Source organism: Meriones unguiculatus, chromosome 7 (assembly GCF_030254825.1).
Source record: "Meriones unguiculatus strain TT.TT164.6M chromosome 7, Bangor_MerUng_6.1, whole genome shotgun sequence".
Lineage (NCBI taxonomy): Eukaryota > Metazoa > Chordata > Mammalia > Rodentia > Muridae > Meriones > Meriones unguiculatus.
Window position 1 is genome coordinate 59,429,721 of NC_083355.1, and position 20,389 is coordinate 59,450,109.

Here is a 20,389-nt window from a genome sequence, read left to right on the forward strand (position 1 = left end):
CCCAAAGGCAGCAAGAGATTTTGTAGCTTTCTGTTTTGTGTGCAGTCAAAATGAGAAATGTTTTCAAATTAGGAGATGCTTGCAAGGGAAGCGAAACCAATCAAGAATGTCTCTGCTTACAAATGAGGAGCTGGCCTTTTTAGCAGTGCTTGGGCAAAAGCCCCTACCTGATGTGAGCTGTCTAAGCTGTGCACCAAGTTACTGGCACAGTGAGGTTCCTGGTCGAAGAGAGGCAACATCCTTGTGTAGGCCTGTGATCCCAGCACTAGAGGTTAAGAGGACTGTAAGTTCAAGGCCATCCTTGGGGGGAGGTGAAGTAGCTCCTCTGTTCTGGGAGCCAGTACCCAGGAAATGCAGCTAGCGGTTTGTGCTTCATTCACAGCTGTGCCTTGCTGCAAGGAGAATTAACAGACATGTAAACCTAAATCTAAGAGCTGTGTCCACTTCGGAAAGCCGTTCCCTGAAGGGGGCAATTCCTTGCAGCCATGGAAACGGGCAGGGAGGGGATCCGACATTCCTGACTGTTCTTTCAGCTGGACATTTTAGCATTCAGTGCTCCCAGAAGCCTGGCACATAGTTGCCCCTCTCATCTTGTAGGTGAGGACAGTGATGGCCATTGTTTCACAACAACTCACTGCTTTGCTTATTAGATTATTAATTTGGGGGAGCAGTGACAATTAGTTGAATTTTATTTTCTGAGTGTGTGGGCAGGTAAAAAAACAAAAACCAAAAACCGAGAGATCTAAGGTCTTTAGCCACTGCTTGAACTCCCTATGGGGATGGGTCAGGCACTTCATGTCTAGAAAGTGCCAGCATAATACTGTAGGTTCCTAAGACAGTCAAGGGGGGGGAAGGTGATTCATGTGTGACTTTGCCCTTCTTTGCCAGTCTCTTATAATTGCTTGCTTAATAACTAAATTAAGGTTATTAAAAAAAAAATCTATAGTGTGTGGGCATGCGTGTGTGTCTGTGCATGCCTGTATGTGCATTGTGTGTGTGTGTGTGTGTGTGTGTGTGTGTGTGTGTGTTGTGCTAAAGCATATGAGCAGAGGTGAGAGGATGACCAGGAAGTACTTCCCTCGATCCACTGTGTGAAGCCCAGGCATTGAACTTAACGGCTTGGCCGCAAGCACCTTCACCCCAAATCCTCTCCCCAGTCCTAAAGCAAGGCATTCTGACTACACTTTCACTGCCTCAGGATGAGCTAGGGGAAAAGCAGACTGCTTCAGTTTCTATCAGCCTGACACCCACAGGCCTTCCCCCCTGTAAAGTGCCAACCAACATGGGGCCTGAGGTCTAATCTCAACCCCAACTGAAACCTAAATTCCTCAGAATAGAAAAAAGGCCACACATGCCGCACAATCTGCCTCAATATTCACCACCCAAGCTGAAGTAAGATCTATTTTAGGTGAGTTTGTGGTGAGAAACGCACCCTCTAACTTGACAAGGAAGCAAGAAGCAGGGTGTTCCCTGTCATCCCCAAAGCAAGAACAGAGTTGTCATGAGAGTCTGAACCCACCCAACCTGATTCGCTCCTCTCTGATGCCAAGTTCCCAGCACACTGACACCAACATGAGCACTGTGCATAGTGAGTCATATGTGAAAGCCAACAAGGAGTGATAGCATCTCTTGTGCTACCTCTCTAGAATGCTAGACAGCCAGGGGGCTGTCGACGGGCTGCTGCAAAGGCAAATGGAGCAATATGATTCTCTGTAGCCCCCAGGAGTCCATGCATCCTCCAGTGCATGATTTACTCCCAGCTGGAGACAGGTGGCAAAGGCTTTCTTCTGCCCCTCAGTTGCTTGAATCTCTTTTTCTAAGCTAGAAACTGGGGTCATCTTGCCATGCTATGTTCAGCTCCATTCCGATCCCATGTAGTTAGCATTTGCTTGTCCAGTACAGCCTTCCCTCCCTGCTTCTTCAATAAATAGCCACTATGGTCCCTGCCTGCATAGTATATAGTGAGGAGGAGAAGTGATTACCACCTTACAATTCCAACACTGAGAAGGTTGAAGTAGCAGGGTTGATGTAAATTTAAGGCGAGTCTGAGGTACATAAATGAGTTCCAGGGTTGACTGGGCTACAATGTGTCAAAAGAAAAACAAACAAAAAAGAGAAATTATCTCTGTCCTTCCTATCAGGTGAGGATGCAGCCAGAAGGTGTTGCTCCTTCATCCGAAAGAGCATCCTCAGTAGCCAGCATGTTTGCTGGCACCTTGTCAGGAATCGCTAGGATCACTGTTGTTTAAGTCACCCCGTCCCCAGTAGTTGGTTACAGAAGTCTAAGCTGACTGAGGCAGGCGCCATTTCTTGGAAGAGGGTTTTAGGGCCGCTTTATCAATTCATGCCTTGTACAGAGGACAGATGACACATCAAGCTGCATATTTACCGTGTACTGTCAGCCCTTTGTGTCCAAGGTTCATCCAACCACAGGTTGAAAAGATTCGGAAACAACAGCATCTGCATTTAGTGTGTACAGACATTGTCGTGTGGTCATTCCCTAACAGGTGGCCCAGCGTACCTCCTATTTCCGCATCCACAGTCTCCCTAACAGGTGGCCCAGCGTACCTCCTATTTCCGCATCCACAGTCTCCCTAACAGGTGGCCCAGCGTACCTCCTATTTCCGCATCCACAGTCTTAGGTGTTCTAAGTATCTAGCGGCCATTTAAAGTATCCTGCAAATACACGGGTTTATATGGGGATACTAGTTCCTTTAAACAGCCGCCTTGATCAGGCATAGATCTGAGTATTTGGATTCCCCAAGAATATCAAGGGACAACTATACTACACATCCTACGGCACAGACAGGTGCCATGGCTGCAGAGTTTCATATCAGGTTTCTTCAGGATAAATGAGACATCAAAGAGGCAGCAAACAGATGGAGATGGTGTTCTGGGCTGGGCTGTTACTGCGGTGGCAGCCAGAACACAGTAATGATGTGTCACGGTGGTAGAGGAGGGGTCTGTCAGACAGACCATGGCGAAGCACCGCGCTCGTCGGCAGCACCCCTGCACAGAGCAGTGGGAAAGAATGAACCGCGTAAAGGGCAGATGAACCGTGTGCCCCGGATGTTCACAGTGCTGCTGGCTTTGTCCCAACCGCCTGTTCTAAGTTGATGAGCGTGGTCTGGCAAAAGAAGGTTCCGATGAAAAAGCAAACCAATTTGTCAGAACGAGGTACAAGTAGAAAATAGCAGGTTACAAAATTGAATGACTAAAATGTGGGTTCTAATTAGGAAAAAAAAAACCCACTTCCTTAGAAAGAAAGGGATCTAGTGTGGCAATTTCCAAAAAAAATGTGACTGGGAAGCTCAAACCCCTTGTTTCGTCATCTTAGGTTTCCATTAGTGTATATCTTACATGACGATCATGGAGAACACCTGTAGACACAGCTTTCCTGGGAGGTCATGGAATCTCAGCAGAAGGTAGCAGCTGGAGCCTGCTTGCAGTCTAGAAGGAAGCCGGAACCAGAGACCAGTGGTTCTCAGTCTTCCTGATGCTGGAACCCTTTAATACACTTTCTCAGATTGTGGCGATCCCCAAACATAAAATTATTTTCTTGCTACTTCATAACTGTAATTTTGCTACTGCTGTGGATTGTGATGTAGATAATCTGATATGTGACCCCCCCCAAAGGGATTGAGACCCGAAGCTTGAGAACCACAGCCACAGAAGGAACTAGAAATGATGGAAGGCTGAGTCCTTACAGAAGGAGTTTTGCCAACCTGAGAGCTACACTGAGAGGAAAGAGAATGAAGATCAGGTGAAGATGAAGCAGGGGCCAGGGGCTAACAGGCTGCCACCAAAAGGCAGGTGTGAGGCATGTTTAGGCAAGCCCGACTTGGCTGGGCAGCCATGAGAAAGCAGTTTGTTTGGGCCTTGGGATCCTTGTCTGTGAAGAGGAGGCCCCCAGGAGGTGATCTCTGAGGTGACTTCTCGCCCCGGCACTGGTGGATCTGAATGCATAATTCATTTCAACACGCGTCCTTGGAGGACCTTGGCTCTGTCTGGCGCACTGTGGGTCAGCAGTTCTAAACATCCTCTCTGGCGAAGCTCCCATCAATCAAAACAATTGAATAGCTGTTACTAAATGTCGAGCGATGCATGCTTTCCGGAAAGGAAATGTGCAGAAGTGGTCCTAGCATGTGAGCAAGAGTGAAGAGAGCAAGCTTGCCTCTTTCAGCACCCAGCTAGTGGCACTGCAGAGAAAGGGATTCTGCAGGGGTAGTAACGCAAAGGAAATGGACCCATACCTCAGACAGGAGCTGTGCGGGTGCTGAGAAAGGACTGATGCTCGTGGGATCACTGTTGAGAGGGGAGTTCCCATCTTACCCCACCCCATCTCGGGTACCACTGTTTGTTCACAAAGCTAGATGTCAGCCTCTCGGTAGGAAATGAGAAAACTCACACACACAGCCGGGTGGGCAGGAAGCCGGAGGAAGAGCAGAAGGGCAACCACAAAGCATGTCCTGAGATGAGTCACTGTAACCATTTCAAAGCTACCGCAAAGTCCAGCACCTCTCATGGGCTCAGACTCTGTCCTGACAGAAATGTAGCCAGTGAGTCCGAAGTCACAACTGACGATCTGCGGACAACGCGCCAGACAGAGAGGCCTGAGCAAGCCTGAAGAAGCGGACCCACACGGCAGTTTGCACCTCACCTGCTAGACAAAGTCCTCAGGCCTCCTTCAGGGTAGACTAAAGACTCTGACTTCAAATTCTCTTTTTCTTTGTTTATGCCATTGTTCTCCGTGATAGCCAGAGCTTGGGTTCTCGGATTACAGTTTCATTAATAAGATGCTACGGAATCAGGGGTAGGCGTGGGAGGTAGGAAACCTGGCTACAGTTCTGAGTCAACAGAGCAAAAGTTGCCCCTCCACAAGATGAGGGTGGTGCTGATGGCATGTATTGACCCAGGAACAGACCGGTGCGTACTCCTTCACCGCTGCGAGGGGTGTGTGCAATCAGCTGGAGAAAGCACAGAAGGGAGAAAGAACCCAGGAGAGAGGAAAGCACACACACCCCCAGGACGGAAGCACAGCAAGATTCTGGGGTGATGACAGGAAAGCACGTAGCAGTCACGGAAGCCACCAGTTCTCACAGGACGGCCAGGCAAGGGCCTCCAGCAGAGCTGTCTCAGAAAAGAAGGAAGGACTGTCTTCATATGGGCCAGGACTCGTCACAGGGCTGTAGGGGGGGGGGTGCTGTGCTGACTACTTGGTGAGAACAAAACCAATTCTATCATTATCTCCAAGGATGCTAGGGCTCACGGGAGCTGGTTCTTACCAAAAGCAGTGTTGGCGCTGGTCTCTGCACTGCAAAGGCGGTGGTCCTCTCAGAACCCTTCAGCCTCTGTGCATCGTGCTCATGCTGAACTCTAGTTACACATTCACTATGAAGCAGCGCTGTGAACCATTTGGAGAAAGGATAAAGAGAAAGAATGAGAACGTGGGAGCTGCTCCGTCCAGACCTGCAAATTCAAGCTAACAGCAGGACTGTGTTGAGAAGGGTCCCGGATTTAAGCCTCCACAGTGGTGTGCGCCCAGAGTCGTCCTGCTCTTGAGACTGAAACAGAAGGAGACTGGTGGGAACTCCCTGGGCTAATGGGGACCCTGTCCCTAGGAGACAGGGCTTAGGGAAGCAGACTGCTGTAAGTGCTAGCGGGACTCTCATCTCACTCCCAGCTCTCCTGTATCGAGATGTGTTCTCTCTCTCCCTCACACATTCACACCACTGCAATACCAGCCAGGGCCAGAGCCTCTCCAGAGCTGAGCAGAAGGAGACCCCGGCTCTTCAAAACTCTAAGCCAGAGTAAACCTCAAGCCTTCCTAAGCCTATCCCGCCCACCCCAGAAATTTTACTACAGTAACCGAAAATGAACTAATACATTTTATTTTATTCTTAGCAAATGTTTAACAAGACTATGAAAAGCAAAAGTAAAGTTAACAAACCATGGTTGTGTGTTGGTTTTCAAGACAGGGTCTCTGTGGCCCTGGCTGTCCTGGAACTCACTCTGAAGCCCAGGTTGGTCTCGAATTCAGAGATCCACCTGCCTCTGCCTTCAGAGGGTTTGGATTAAAGGTGTGTGCCACCAGGCCCAGCAACAGAAGTCTTTTCAATTAAAAAGGGAAAGTAAGAGAGGTGAAGAAATGAAGAAAATAATCAACAGCAGGCTTGAGCCCAGAATTGGGCCCTACAACCTTCTGCTCATTCTCGCATTTCCCCCATGCCTACCTGGGGCCCATGAAAGTGAAAAGAGGGCATTGGATATCCTGGAACTGGTTTTACAGATGGTTCTGAAACAACTGGGGATGCTGGGGACCAAACCTGGCTCCTCTGCAAAAGAAACAAGCGCCCTTAACTTCTAAGCCATCCCTCTGAAAGGACCACCTAAGGGCTTGTAGTGTTTGTGTCTTCACATTCAGAGAACCCTTACCCCTTTTACTCAGGGACCAACCCCGCCTTCCCATGGGATGCTGCCTCACCGGGACACACAGGGACGCTTCACACAGGCTTCCCAGGGGAGAGTGGGCCTCCTTAATCACAAGGATAAGAGACCCTGTCCCTGAGGAGGACCCGGCCCTTACGGCTAGGTTGCTCTGAAAGGTCCAGGAATCGGGCTTAGAATACAGGAGAGACTTCAAGCTACGAGGTGGTGAGGGGAGTTAAGTGTTTAAAACTTACTGAACTCTGGAAATCAGGCAGTGCCCCTCTATCCAAACGGTAAGCCATCTGGGCATCATTGGCAGGCTCAAAGCCATTGCCTGCCCTCCCATCTGAAAAACAGTGCCCTGAAAGGAGTTCCTGAACCCTGTGTCGCTGGAGGCCGCAAGTGCCTGACTGACAGGATGACCTGAGTCACAGTTTCCTAATTGCGGGTTTCAGCCTGTAATAGCTCTCTCCTGCGCACTACACAGCGCACGCATTTGTTCTTCTGTTTTCTAGGGTGTTTCTCACGCTTGTCAGCTCTTCTTGCTTTTTGTTTCCAGTACTGTCCAGTCTTCTGTGCAATTTCTAGGGCGCCGTCTAAGCGCATCCCTGAGCCAGAGAATGGAGTTTCCCTGCACCTCTTCCCACAAGGAGTTTTACTTCATCCGCCCAACACGCGGGGGCACAGGGAATCGCCCCGAGGCGTCCACCGGGTTCTTAGTGTCGTCAGTCTCAAAGATTGCTTTTGGCACAGATAACTATTCAGACCTACTTTGACTTTTCTTTTAATTTTACATTACAAATTGAATTAACGTATTATCTCATTTACAAATTAGCCTTATAAAATTCATTCAGGTACCTTATTAAATCGTGTTTACATATTTAACACATTTTATTTCTCTTACGTCAATTGTCTAAAATCTTAAATCTCTAGCAAATTGAACTTTAAAATATGGAAATTTTAAATTCTCTCAAGTATTCCAGTACTGATTATAATTTTAGAATGTCTTTTAATTTAAAAGTAGAAAACTAAATCAATGTCTTAATTACATATTTGAAATTGGTGTCAAAAGGATGATCACATTACTCTAATGGGCCAATTTTCCTTAAATATTACAAATACTTGAAACACTAAATGTATACAAATTAACAAAAATATGGGTTTGGCTGTCTCAGATGTTTCTGTTTACTCTGAAATCTTTGCCTGGTGACAGGCTGCATCCTCCCTGAGGGAATAGTCGTATCATCTTATAGTGCGTTTTTGGGTCACCTTTCCTGGCGACTTTGAGCTCTATCGCAGTTAGACAGGGTTTCACAATGGCAGCCCTTACCTCTGTCCACTGTCAGGCCATGCCCGCTTCAGAGGAGGCTCGTCTATTAGCCTTCCTCAGCCCCCTGGCCACCAGGAGGCATGTTTCTGAGGTGACTGGCCACAGTCCATAGATTCATCAGGCTCCTTGCCAGATTTATTCATTTTCCCCCATCTTAACACTTGTTCAGTTCTCATAAATGTGATGTTATTTCTGCTCGGAAGGGAGCAGTTGTGGGTTTGTTTTTTTCATTCATCTAATTAGCATGGCAAGTCTTACTGATGCTTTAATGCTGCCCTGGAATTCTTCCCTGCTGTGTCGAACTTGTTTTTGTTTGTACTTTTCCAAATTCATGCTGCATCACTTGGTGGATTAAAAAAAAAAAAAAAAAAAGACTAGAAGTTAAAAGCTTTCTTAGAACAACTCTCCTTTAGGGCATCACAAGATGAAGCAGAGATTGTACTGTGACCCCTCTACTCCCAGCTCAGGGACCCCAGGGTTGTAAACTCCACAGGGCTCACCAGGGTCCAGGCATGTCAGGGGGCAGTTCACTGCACCGAGAATGGCTTTGCTCACTCTATCTCACAGGTATATGGTTTGGGAGTGAGACAAATAATTTAACAAAATGGAAAAGCCTTCCTTCTCCAGCGGAAAGCAGTTGTCAAGCAAGGAAATATCCGTGAGCCGACAGGTACACCTGTTCAAATTTCTGCCACAAAGTAAACATCAGTTCTCTCGTCTGTGACATCAGTGACATGGACATGGGACCAGACGGCAAGGCCATGTCCATGGTTAAGTTTAAAGACACATGAAACAATGTCTTGTCTTTAGAGGGCCCTGGGCCTTGGACACACACCTCGTTTTCCTCCTGCCTGGTCCATTTTAGGTTCTTTGCAGCCTCTTTGCTCCATACTCTCTGAACACTTCACACAAGGGTGGACTTTGGATGTCTGTCTCTATTTGTTCACATGTTAATGTTATTCGTGCACCCCAATGATTCTCACATCCATATGCTCAGCTCAGAACTTTCCTCTGAACTCTGAACTTTACCTGCCTGCACATTATCTCAGCTTAAGGACAGATTGGTCCCTTAATCTGTATACTCAAAGCCAGCTCTGTCTGGTCTTTCTGCATTTAGCTACACACAACTCCATTTTCCCAGTAGTCTGGATCCGAGGATTGGGTCATTCATGCTCACGTCTCTCACACCTCCCGTCTATCCACTCTTCCATTTTTTGAGTTGTCTTCCAGAGAGATCCTGAGTCCCATTGCTTTGCAGCATCAAACACCAAACAAGCGTGGGCAGGGGACAATCAACCTATTTCCTGCTGTGTTTCCTAAGTGGAATGCTTCCAGCTGCCCTCGGCTGGATTTCAACAGAGCGAATGCAGTGACCGTGTCAAAAGATGGGTCCGCACCTATTATTTCTCTCCTCAAAATCCTCTAGTCTTTATCTTTCCCATTACGAGGAAATGCTGTTCATTGTCACCTACTAAAGATGGGGATCATCAGAGTATTTGCTTCATAAGGGTGTTGTGAAGATTATAAGAGTCACTGTGTATAAAGCACTCACTTAGAATAAATTCTCATGGACGGGTAGATTCATTAAAAATCTAAGCTATCTGAGGGGCAGAAGATCCCACAAACCTTGAAGAGTGCTTCAGGTGTGGTCACTTCATAGCTGACCACATCTAGAAAGATTCCTAAAAAGCCACTTGGCCATAAATTTCACTTTCCACTCTTCTGTCTAATGTCAAAGATAATCCATCGGTGGGGAGAAAAATAAAGCTATACAAACTACCTCTCATAATTTAATAACTACCTTTCATATTTCAGTTGCCCCTTCTCTGATCAATTTTAACCATTTAGGCTCTAGGATGGAGGAACCCTGGTAATTTACACAGTGTTCACTTTGAAACACATGAGAAATGTGAAATGTAGCTCAGCAGTAGAAAAATTAACATGCCCTAGGTCCAATTCCCAGTACCCTCCTCCTTCAAAGTCACAGGACACAACACACACACACACTTTAATTCTTTCCATGAATTCTTATCATTCTTAAGAAAAGTAGCCAAACTCTCTACCAAGTTTCCAATGTTCAATGTCACAAGTGCCCTGGCTGTACCTGCCTCTCCACCCTGGCCCCGCGGTATCCCATGTGCCATCTCACTCTGCACGCTATGGCCTGCTTGTGTTTTCCAAGTGGGGCTGCTCCTCTCTGCTACAGGCTTTGGTATGTGCTGTTCGGTCTTCTGGGGAGCATCTGCCTCCATCTCCCACCAAAACAATCATCTCCTCCAGCTCTGGGTCCCAGATTCCACCTGGCATGGCACGTTCTCAAGGCATCAGTGCCTCCCCCTGGCCTCTGTCCACCTGTTTATTATCCCGTATCAGCTTTACTTGTGCAGATGGCTCACCTTCACTGGATGTCTCAGAACTCCAGTCTTCACGAATGTGGGGGCCGCTTCTGGATTTTCCCATGGCTAAATACTCAGAGCCGAGCACAGTGCTTGGAACTTAAGGGGGGAGGGGTGTATGTAACTGTTTCAGCTCAGAAGGGAAAGGTATCCCAGCAGTGAAGGAACACCACAGAGTCACACCTACAACAAACCTCACACAAGACATTTCCTGGGAGAAACACAGGTGTTTGGCTGCCTCTTCTTGGGAGAGAAGCAGCCAAGAACTGAGCGGGAGGAAGGCTTTATACAGGGTTTCTGGGGGTAGCATTTTCCAGGGCGGGGCTTTCCAGGGCGGCCATTGGTGGGATTTCCAGTCTCGAGCCTGGGATGAGCTCAGGGATTAGTAGGAGTTCAAGCTCGGGGACTGATGGGATTTCAAGTCCCGAGCTGAGATTTTTCACTCTGTAGGGCGGAGTGTGTTTGCCCGTGTCTCGAGGAGCTGGTCCAGCCATTATGGCCTGGCCATTAGAGCGTTCTGTGGGCAGAGCCTGGAGGTTGGCGGTGCTCAGGAACAAGGCTTGGCCACTCAACTGCCTGGAGGAGGTTACAGTGTTCATTCATTCAATTAACTCGTAATAACACCTTTGGTAAGCCAAGCCTAGTTCTGTGAAGTGAGAACACAGCAGTAAACAAGCCAAACTTCACACCCCCCTGCTGTTCCTGTTCTAGTTTTAGAGTCAAGACAATTCCGTGGACAGCCGTGTGGGGAAAGAAAGGGGTCGGCAAGGAAATTGGACTTGACCATGGCAGACAGGGCAGTGGTGAATGGACTACTTTAAAAGTGACACTGTTCAGAAAAGCTGCCACACAAAACACAAGGACACTTGATCAACACAGACTCCGCTAAGCCAGGCTGCCTGCTTTTTGTCACGTACAAAAATAAAAAGGTTTTCCCAGAACTCTCTCTCTTTCTCTCTTTGTTTGCTTTTTTTATAAATATTTTAAAAGTTCATAGTTTGTAATGATGAGACTCTTCCCGGGAATACACACCCACTCAGTTCAGGACTAGTCCTGGCTTTGGGATTCCCAGTCACACCCAGGCTCTTTCCTACTACCTCCTGCTGACTCTTGGAGGCCCTTATTTGCATTTCCTATGGGATGGAATCCACCCAGCAGGAAAACCTCATCTCCTCCCTTCCTTTGGTTCACACTCTGAGCCTGGAACTTTTCCCTCCAATGTCTCTTGGCAGTCTCTTGCAAACCCTCCTGTGCTCACAGGGAGATGGGCCTGCAGTGTACAAAAGGCTTATAGGACCCCTGCCCAGTGACACCCCTGTTGCTCTGGGCACAGGCTGGGGCAGATCCTGCTGATCTGGCATGACACCCATTCCCATCACTCCCCACTGCTGCCATCTAAGCTCTGTCTCCATTTAATAGGTTTAGGAATAGCTCACTGGATAGCCTAACTTTTTGTTTGTTTCACCCCACTCCCAAACCTCTGTTAAAAGCTTTTTCCCCTTTTCTCTTGTTCTTTCTCCCTCACCTCGCCTCCATCTTTACCTCAGATCACCTCAGCGTCTGGGGTGGACAGGCCCTCACACGGGTACACTTGCTGACTGGCCAAGAACTCTCTACGTAGACCAGATTAGCTTAGCGTTTATGAGATCCACCGGCCTTCGGTGTGCTGAGATTAAAGGCATAGCCATCAAGTCTAACCTTTGTTTCCGACCCTCAGACCTGACTGCCCTGACTGGCAGGAAATGGAGGTTTGCTTGAGATTTTATTTGAGAAGACAAAAAGAAAAAAAGAAAAAAAAAAAGCTTGAAATTCCTCTAACCAATATCCATATTTGAAAGAGAGCTGGGAGATTATTTTGTTTGTTTTCCAAAGGGGTTTCTTAGGTTAGAGCTGGGGATGGTAAAGGGCTTTCCTCTACAGCACCAAGAGGAAAACACCACATGAGCCTCAAGTGGAACACTCGTCTGCATAGCAGGGAGATTTCAGAGTGGGGCGTGCAGAGCAGGAGCCGACTCCTGAAGGTGCTGGAGACAGTGAGGGGGGCTGAATTGGAGAGCACAGCGAGGCAGAAAGCTTGTGGAAAGCAAAGATGCAACAAGAACACTCACTTAAACTCAAGCAGTCACGTCCTCACCTAGGTAAACCGGGAAAGGTTTTCTCTGTCTTCCTCAATCTTATCTAACCCAGGACCACCACCCAGGGGTGCCCCCCCCAACAACGAGTGGTGCCATTAGCCAATCATTAATCAAGAAAATGCTCCCAGAGGTTTCTCTACAAACAGTCTGCTGGATATTTCCCCCACTGAAATAACGGCCTCTTCCTGATGACCCTGACTTATATCAAGGTGACAAACAAACAAACAAACAACTCTCCAGCACCAGCTCTTCCAAATCTCCAGATCTTTGGTTGACCTGAGATTTATCTGAGCAGTTTCCCATTTTCTCCTTAAGACTAAGTAGCAGAATTCTGTGTCTGTAGCAATGGGTATCTGAATCTGTCTTCTTTTGCAGACCATTTATATGTCATATGAGGACAGGGATGCTTTCTGATAAGATCCCAAGGGTTTTGGTTTAACCAGTGTAGCATAAGCATTCCTGAATGAACTCAATTCTTTGCTTCGTGGTTTGGGTCTACCATGGAGACTGTGTTGGCTGTGGCCAGTACTCTGACTCCAATGAAAACAAATGACAGCACATCTCACTCTGAAAAAGAAAGAAGGAAAGAAAGAAAGAAAGAAGGAAGGAAGGAAGGAAGGAAGAAAGAAAGAAAGAAAGAAAGAAAGAAAGAAAGAAAGAAAGAAAGAAAGGGTATAACATTTCGGGGGAAATTTTGGCTCCCTAGTAGGTACACACAGAAGATGGTCACTTAGAACCTCAGGCACCTCACTCTCTGTAGCTGGGTTTGTGAGACAAGAAAAAGAGCAAATGCAAGCCAAGCAAGTTTGAGGAGTAAAAGTCCCAGGCTTACTTGATCTGACTCTCAGCCCACTCTTAGTCATGTCCCCAAAGGCTCAGAGTTATAGAAAATTGCTCATCAAAACCTGGTCTTTCTTTTAAGAACCAGTTTTCTAATAAACAAACAAACAAACAAACAAATCCTGCTAGGTTTATGTAAAGCACTGTAGTCTTCCTCAAAACAGTAATTTAAAAAGTAATTGCAATTATCTCCAAATCAAAATTCCTGTTCTACCTATTCCATGAAGATCCTTTACATGCCTTTCTCCCTCAGAATTAGGGTTGCACCCCTGCAGCCTACCACTTAGGGCAAAGAACCAACGGCACCTGCTGGGACTCCAGCATTAGTGCAGGAAAGCAAGCCCAGGCTCTCCCCTTTCCCTGTAGCCCTCTTTTTTTTTTTTTTGACACACAGTTGATAGAAAGAAAGAAAGAAAGAAAGAAAGAAAGAAAGAAAGAAAGAAAGAAAGAAAGAAAGAAAGAAAGAGAAAGGAAGGAAGGAAGGAAGGAAGGAAGGAAGGAAGGAAGGAAGGAAGGAAGGAGCGAGCACACAGCCATGCTGTGGTCTTAAAGCACATGCCTTTGCACCTGCAGCAGCTTCCAGGCAAGTTTACGGCTCTACCTGCCTCTGTGCCTCTTGGCACAGATGCTAGATCAGACTGAATCACACCAGGAAACTTACCCCTCTGGAAACCCAGAAGAGTCATAAGTGTTCTGTGGCTGTGAAGGGAGGCTTGCTCTCCTTTCTGGACTCATAAATTTCTACCCGTTTGGAAGCTTTCTGTCCTAATGCAGCTCCTCTCAGATTTCCAAGGGAAAGTTTCTTCTCCTTGAGGCCCCATCATGCTGCCCAAGGTTTGGCACTCTAGCTCTTCCGATGCTCTCTCTCATTTTAAGGTTCAGTCATGGCCGGCAATGATCCCGAGGCTCTCTTCTAATAACCCTCATTCTGAATTCTGATATGGTCTTTCATCTTGGTAAATAGTAGTGCATAGGTCTAAATTACATGACTTTATTTTAAAATTTGCACATGTTCATTCTATCAAATAATTAGTTTCATTATGACACTTTATGCACGGATAAGTTGTTTTTTTATAATAAAGTTTTTATAGCATGGTTAACCAAAAAAGTCATAATTAGGGTTGCCTATTCAAAATTATTTACAACATTGTCATTAATCTAAGGTTTCAAAAGCTTATCTAAGAGCTTATAAATAAATCTAAAGAAAAGCTACAAATTCTTTATATTTTATGTATATGTAAATGTATATATAGTATGTTATTTCTACATGTATGTTTATGTCAATACAAGTGTTTGTACATTATCTAATAATACCAATTTGGCTTAGAGAAAAATAAATAGAAATTATCACTCTAAATAAAATCAGTTTTCAAAGCTTATATGACTCAAAGTCATGTTATATCAACCAAGTAATTTTCTTTTTACAGATGTTTATTTATTTAGTTTATGTGAATGAGTGCTTTGTCTCCATATATGTCTGTGTGCCAGTTGTGCAGTGTTCATAGAGGTCAGGAGAGGGTGTTTAATCCCCTGGAACTGAAGTTATGAATGACTGTAAGCCACCTTGTAGGTGCTGGGAATGGAATCCTAGTCCCCTGAAAAAGGGAGCAAGTGCTTCTCACCAGCCAGCCATCTCTCTAGTTCCCAACTAAATAATTGTCATTAGATGTCCATGTCATCTCTAAATAAGTTAAAGTACTAAAATGTCATAAATTAAATGTAAGTTTAAAAATTGTAGACTGTAACATTTTGTTTTATGTGATTAAAAAGATAGTATGAAGACTGTGTCCACAATTTTAGTGAAAAAAATGTACTTTTTTTTTTTTTTTTTTTTTTTTTACTGGTCTACAGAGTGCTGATTCATAATGGCTGAGTATTAATACATATTAACTAAACACTGAAAGGAACACAGCCTAGCCGAGGGTATCACTCAGTGACAGAGTACTTGCCTCTTATTCAGAATGCCCTGGATTTAATCTCCAACACCAAATAATAATGATAATAATAAATGGAGAGAAATAAGAGAAAAATGAAATATAGTTCATAAGAAAGTTATAAGTACGGAACATACATAAGGATGGAAAGTTAAAAGAATGTACTTTTGGTAAAGAAGAAAGTATAATTTTTATTTAAGAGAAAATGATAAGGAAATAATTTTTATTGAGCTCAAAATGATAAAGAGAAAGCTATAGGACAAAAATCAATGGTTTAAGCAAACCATAAAGGGCCTGAGAAGGCTGGAAAGGTTCATAGAAGGAGAATCTTAGGAAAGCAATTTTATGCCTGATCAAGTTGATTAAAATTGAAAGGAATTTTATAGATTAAACTTTTATATCAAAGTCACACTAATGTAAAACCAAAATATAAATCCTCCGTGCTAAAATAAGGTTATCTAGGGTATTGATTTTCTCTTAGAAAGCAGAAACAATTATTTTCTTTGTTTTGTTCTCTTTCTTCATTTTTAGGTAAACAACCTAGGAAAGGAAGATTCAGGATTTTTAAGATAACTCTTTGTTCTTTGTGTTACTTTTAATAAGTTCTGACTTATGGAAAGTGACGTCTAAATCTTAAAAATGTTCTCATTAAAACGGTGCAACCTTCAGTTGCCTCTGTAACCTTCATTTCACAGGCTAAAAGTCTTTGTGCTTTTAACAAATTTCCAAAATCAAATTCAGAAATTCTTTTTTATCTGGAAGTAAATTTGAGGCTTCCAGAGAGCTGGCTGGTGTCCAAAGGCATACATTAGACTTATATTTATATAAATGTGTAATTAAAATGTATGCAAAGTTGAGATTCCTAGAATATGCTAGTCTTGGTATATCAGTCATACTTCTCATTACATAGTTACTGTCTGCTACAAAGTAGCCAAATTTGTCAGGTGTTGTCTGAGATCAGGTCTTCAGCCATGGCTACTCTAAGCCCTGTCCACAGTGGAACTCTTTTTATTCTGATTCCTTTCCAGAAGCTTCTTGCAAGCAAAGACAATCCCACAATAATTACTGTATCTCCAAGTAGTTTCCTGGAGATGATAGTTTCGTGGAGTTAATGTTTTCAGCTTGATGGAATCTAGGCTCATTTAGGACTCAGGCTTCTGGACATCCCTGTGAGGAGCAGTTATCTAGATTGGGTTAGTGAAGGTGGAAGGACCCATCCTAAACTATGGGCAGTACCATCCCTGGTCTGGGGCCCTGGGCTGCATGGAAAGGATGAACACAGTGTTCACCTCTCTCTGCCTCCTAGCTATGGATGCCCTGTGGCCAGCCACCTCAAGCTCCTGCCGCCGTGACGGACAACAGCCTGGAACTCTGACACAGAAGGAACCTTTCTCCCGTAGGTTGTTCTGGTCAGGATGTTCAATCACAGCAACAAAACAAGCAACAGTATGCGTGGGAAGGACTCCCACAAAGGCAGGCTTTTAGTAACCTTGAGATCACAGCACTGGACTCACAAAGCTCCAGCACCCAAGCGGGGGAACTTGGGGGTTTATAAAATCCCACCTGGGCCCTTGTACATGTGAAGAAAATATTCCACTACTGAGCTGTGCCCACAGTTCCTGAAATATAATATTTATGTGGTTGTCTTCATATCATGAACACGCCATGTCAGAAACATAGGCGATCACATCTGCGTCTTCCCATGATATCTGAATAGATTAAATAACAATATATTCACAAACCATATGAATTTTATTGGCAGCAGTTCTCCAAACAGTCCAAGTTTCCCTTAGTTGGCTATTGGCAAACACATGATTTTATTCCAATCTTAATCACTAATCTTAATTCTCAGAATATGTATTGCATATCACACAGTAAATATATCTCTGTATGTGTGTGTGTGAGGCTGCAGAAGAGCTAAAGTTCAGAGAAAACTTTCTAGAGGCAGGCAGAAAGCTAACAGAGATGCAGAGAGGATTGGCGGGAGTTAGATAATGGGTACTGTTGAAAATCAGCTGAAAAGAAAAGAGAGCATTCTGTGTGTGCTGCCTCGGGGCCACGGGCTTGAGCCGAGTCCAGGGACTGAGTTCTGGAAGTCAGGGGAGTACTGTGGGGGTTGTAGAGTACAGAACCCTAACCCAAAGGGGCAGAGCAATGAATGGAGACTCCAGGCGACCAAGCCATCAGTGAGGAAAAGCCAAGTAAATGAGCTTCTCAGTGTCAGTCCCTTAACGCATATGCCAGGAGGCCAGATGGCAGGGTGGAGCCGCTCTATCTCAGAGGCAGATGTCTGTCACCTTCCGTCTTTTCCCTCCACCCCCTCTCTGGAGTCTCACTACGTAGCCCTGGCTGTCTTGTAGGGCAGGCTGACTTCAGCTCCCAGCCTCTGTCTACATCTGCCTCCTGATTACTAGAACAGAGGTCTGTGCCAGCACATCCACTGTGGTAGACATGGCAGTGTGATCTGGTGTGTTTGATAAGTTCTTGGGCCTGGTCTTCTTCCCCCTCAGACTGCCCTCTCTCCTAACTCCGAGAAGAGGGAACGCGGGTAAACAGGCCAGTAAACTTGGGGGAAGCTGAGCATTCCTGAGCAGGAGCGCTGACACACTGATAACATCTTCAGGACACCAGAATACAGAAAACTCCTGATAGCAAGATCGACTTTCTTGGTGTTTACAACTTAGAGGCTGCAAGGAAAAAAAGATATGAAAGTGGGACGTTCCCCTCTCTGCCCTGTACCCGGGCACACAGGATGCCACTGCCCTTCGCTGCTCTGATGAAAGAACAATCTGCTTCTGCAGAGGCCTGTCTCCTCTTTTAATTTCACGTCACTTGGATCAATGGGGTGGCAAAAGGTAAACTGAAGAAAGCAATGCCAAGAGCCAGCACCATGTGAAGAGAGGACTTCATGTCCCCTCCTGTGGTCTTGGCACTCTATGTGTTCAGAGAAGCCTCTTCAGCAATACACTAGACCTGATCCCTGAAAGGACAGTCTTCCTATAAGGCAGTGCTTCTGAAACCCCAGTGTACCTTGATAAGCCTATAAGGTACCACCCTTTTAATTTTAGGGATAAGTTATTTATTAGTCTGTGCTTTGTGGTGCTGGGTGGATGGTGGTGTCTTGTGTGCACACAGGTCAGAGTCAACTGCCACGCTGTTTGCACTGGAAATGGAGTCTCTCCAAGACAGCTTCACATAGAATGGCACAACTCGGAGTGGGGAATGGCCTGGTCTCAGCTCTTGAAAAACAGGCATTTCAAGCTACCCTTTGGCTAACTGCCACTGCCTACACTGCTTCTCTTTGGTTGTCATTGCCTGTTCTGTCTCCCCTTTTTGAACTGCTTCTGTTTTGTGGATCCCAATATTTCAGAACTCTAGGAAAATTATGAGAATTATGGTGGCCTAGCAATTGGACATGAGTCAGCCAAGTACGTAAGAAGCAATACATAAGAAACAGTCTTGAAAGACAAACAAGTAACACGCCTTAAAATTACTTACAAACCAGCTGTGGTGGCACGTACTTGTGATACTAGCACATGGGAGGCTGAGGCAGTAGAGTTCAAGACCAGCCTAGAGTACAGAGTAAGACCCTGACTCAAAAAAAAATAGCCATAAAACTGTATGTTGTTATATGTACATAAATGTGCAATATCCACAACAAATGTGCAAAAGAAATACGGAAAATATAAGTTTACAGGTTGATTACACAGATAAAAACGATTAAAAAAAAAAGGCTTCAAAATCCATGTTTTTTTGCGAAAGGATCCCACGGAAATTCAAAATCCTCCCACAAATTCTAAAGGACCAGGATGGTGTTGCCATGCAAAACACATTCTCACTTTTCAGCTTCTGAGAATTATCATTTTGTGTCCCTGATGAACTATTCTGCCTCTATCTCAGGCTTAAAAGTCATCTTATAGTAAGGACAAACTAGGTTTGTTCCTGTTTGTGATTAAATCTGTATCTCAAGAGTTGGGCTACGCCCCACCTGTACTGCCTGTTCCAGGAATGGCAACCTAGCTTTTATTTCAAAAAGTTGTTACGACCATCTTGCAACCCTACCTTTGTTTTAAATTATTATCATAACCACCTGCTGTTCTGACTACCTTGTTATGACCACCTGTTCTGCTTCTATAACCTCATCCATTTGCCTACAAATTCCCCACTTGAACCCCCCCACCCCAAGCTATAAAAACCCCTATCTTGCCCAGGTCCAACGCTGGCCTCTTGAAACCCCACCTTAGGGGAAGACAGCCCATGAGCACAAATAAAAAAGCTTTAATTAATTTAGCCTTGATGATTTGGGTTGGTGGTCTTTTTCTGCAAATCTTTGGCATTAGCACACTTAGTCATTAGACTCCTTTAAGAGTCTATTGATTTCACAGAGCAATAGGAGAATTTGTATTAGCCCTTATGTATTTAGGCAAATTATAGAATCATAAAATTTGAAGAATGAAGGTTTAAAGTCCAGAGTTTGGTATCTGGTTTTTAATTTTTAAAATTTACAAAGGGGGTGGGGGGTGTCTGGTGGTTATTTTATATTAGGCATTGTGAGCTAGCATTCTAGACAGGAAGTTATTTTTAACAAATCCTACGACAATTGGTCAATAAAAAGTCTTCAAAGAGGATATATGGGGTTCCCGAAATTCATACTCCTTCATCAATTTCAGCTGTTTAGAACCAGTTATGGTGGACCACCACCTTTACTTTTAACATCTCTGAGGTAACTTCCCCTTTAAGGGAATAAAACAAACCCATCCATCCTTCACCCTCTTACCCATTTAGTAAAAAGCAGGTGCTGGGTGCCAGGAGCCGGAGGTGGAAGTCAGCAGCAGTCCCTGGGACGTGGAGACCGAGCCTAGCCCTGTGATCTTGTCACAGAACTCTATGTCGTTTGATCTGGAAATTCCAGCTAAGCTAACCATGAACCAGGTGGCCAAATATTCACCTGTAAAGACACTAAGGGAATATTATTTAGACAAAATTTACAATGTACAACAATAGCAGAACTATTGAAAACATAACAAAAAGTGAAGCAAAAGGTTTGTCAGTGTGGGTGCTGCATAGTGTCCTCAATTACGGTAAATTAGCTTATTAAATGCCCAGAATAGAATATTCCAGAAATAGTAGTGTCATGTTGTGTGTTAGTGTGGAGTTTATGAATTCTTTTCTTTCTGATCTGTGTATTTTACTTTATTCTTTTAGAAGATATGTACTAACCTTCCTTCTAGGAAGTGTTTGGAAAAATCGCCTTTCCCAAAACAATAATACAAAGCAGAAGAAACCCAGCCTACATAATAAGCAAAACTGAGAGGCACTCTACAA

The 20,389-nt window shown here is 44.8% G+C and overlaps 1 long non-coding RNA gene across 1 annotated transcript in view; it reads right to left on the reverse strand.

Annotated features, from left to right (window-relative positions):
- Positions 1-16,797: 16,797 nt before the first annotated feature.
- The window catches only part of LOC132655419 (uncharacterized), a 57,217-nt gene continuing 53,625 nt past the window's right edge, over positions 16,798-20,389 (reverse strand). The window contains exons 2-3 of the long non-coding RNA XR_009593225.1: positions 19,842-20,023; positions 16,798-17,751 (exon numbers count right to left, since the gene is read on the reverse strand). This is a non-coding gene — a long non-coding RNA (uncharacterized LOC132655419). The remainder of the gene's footprint in view (positions 17,752-19,841; positions 20,024-20,389) is intronic.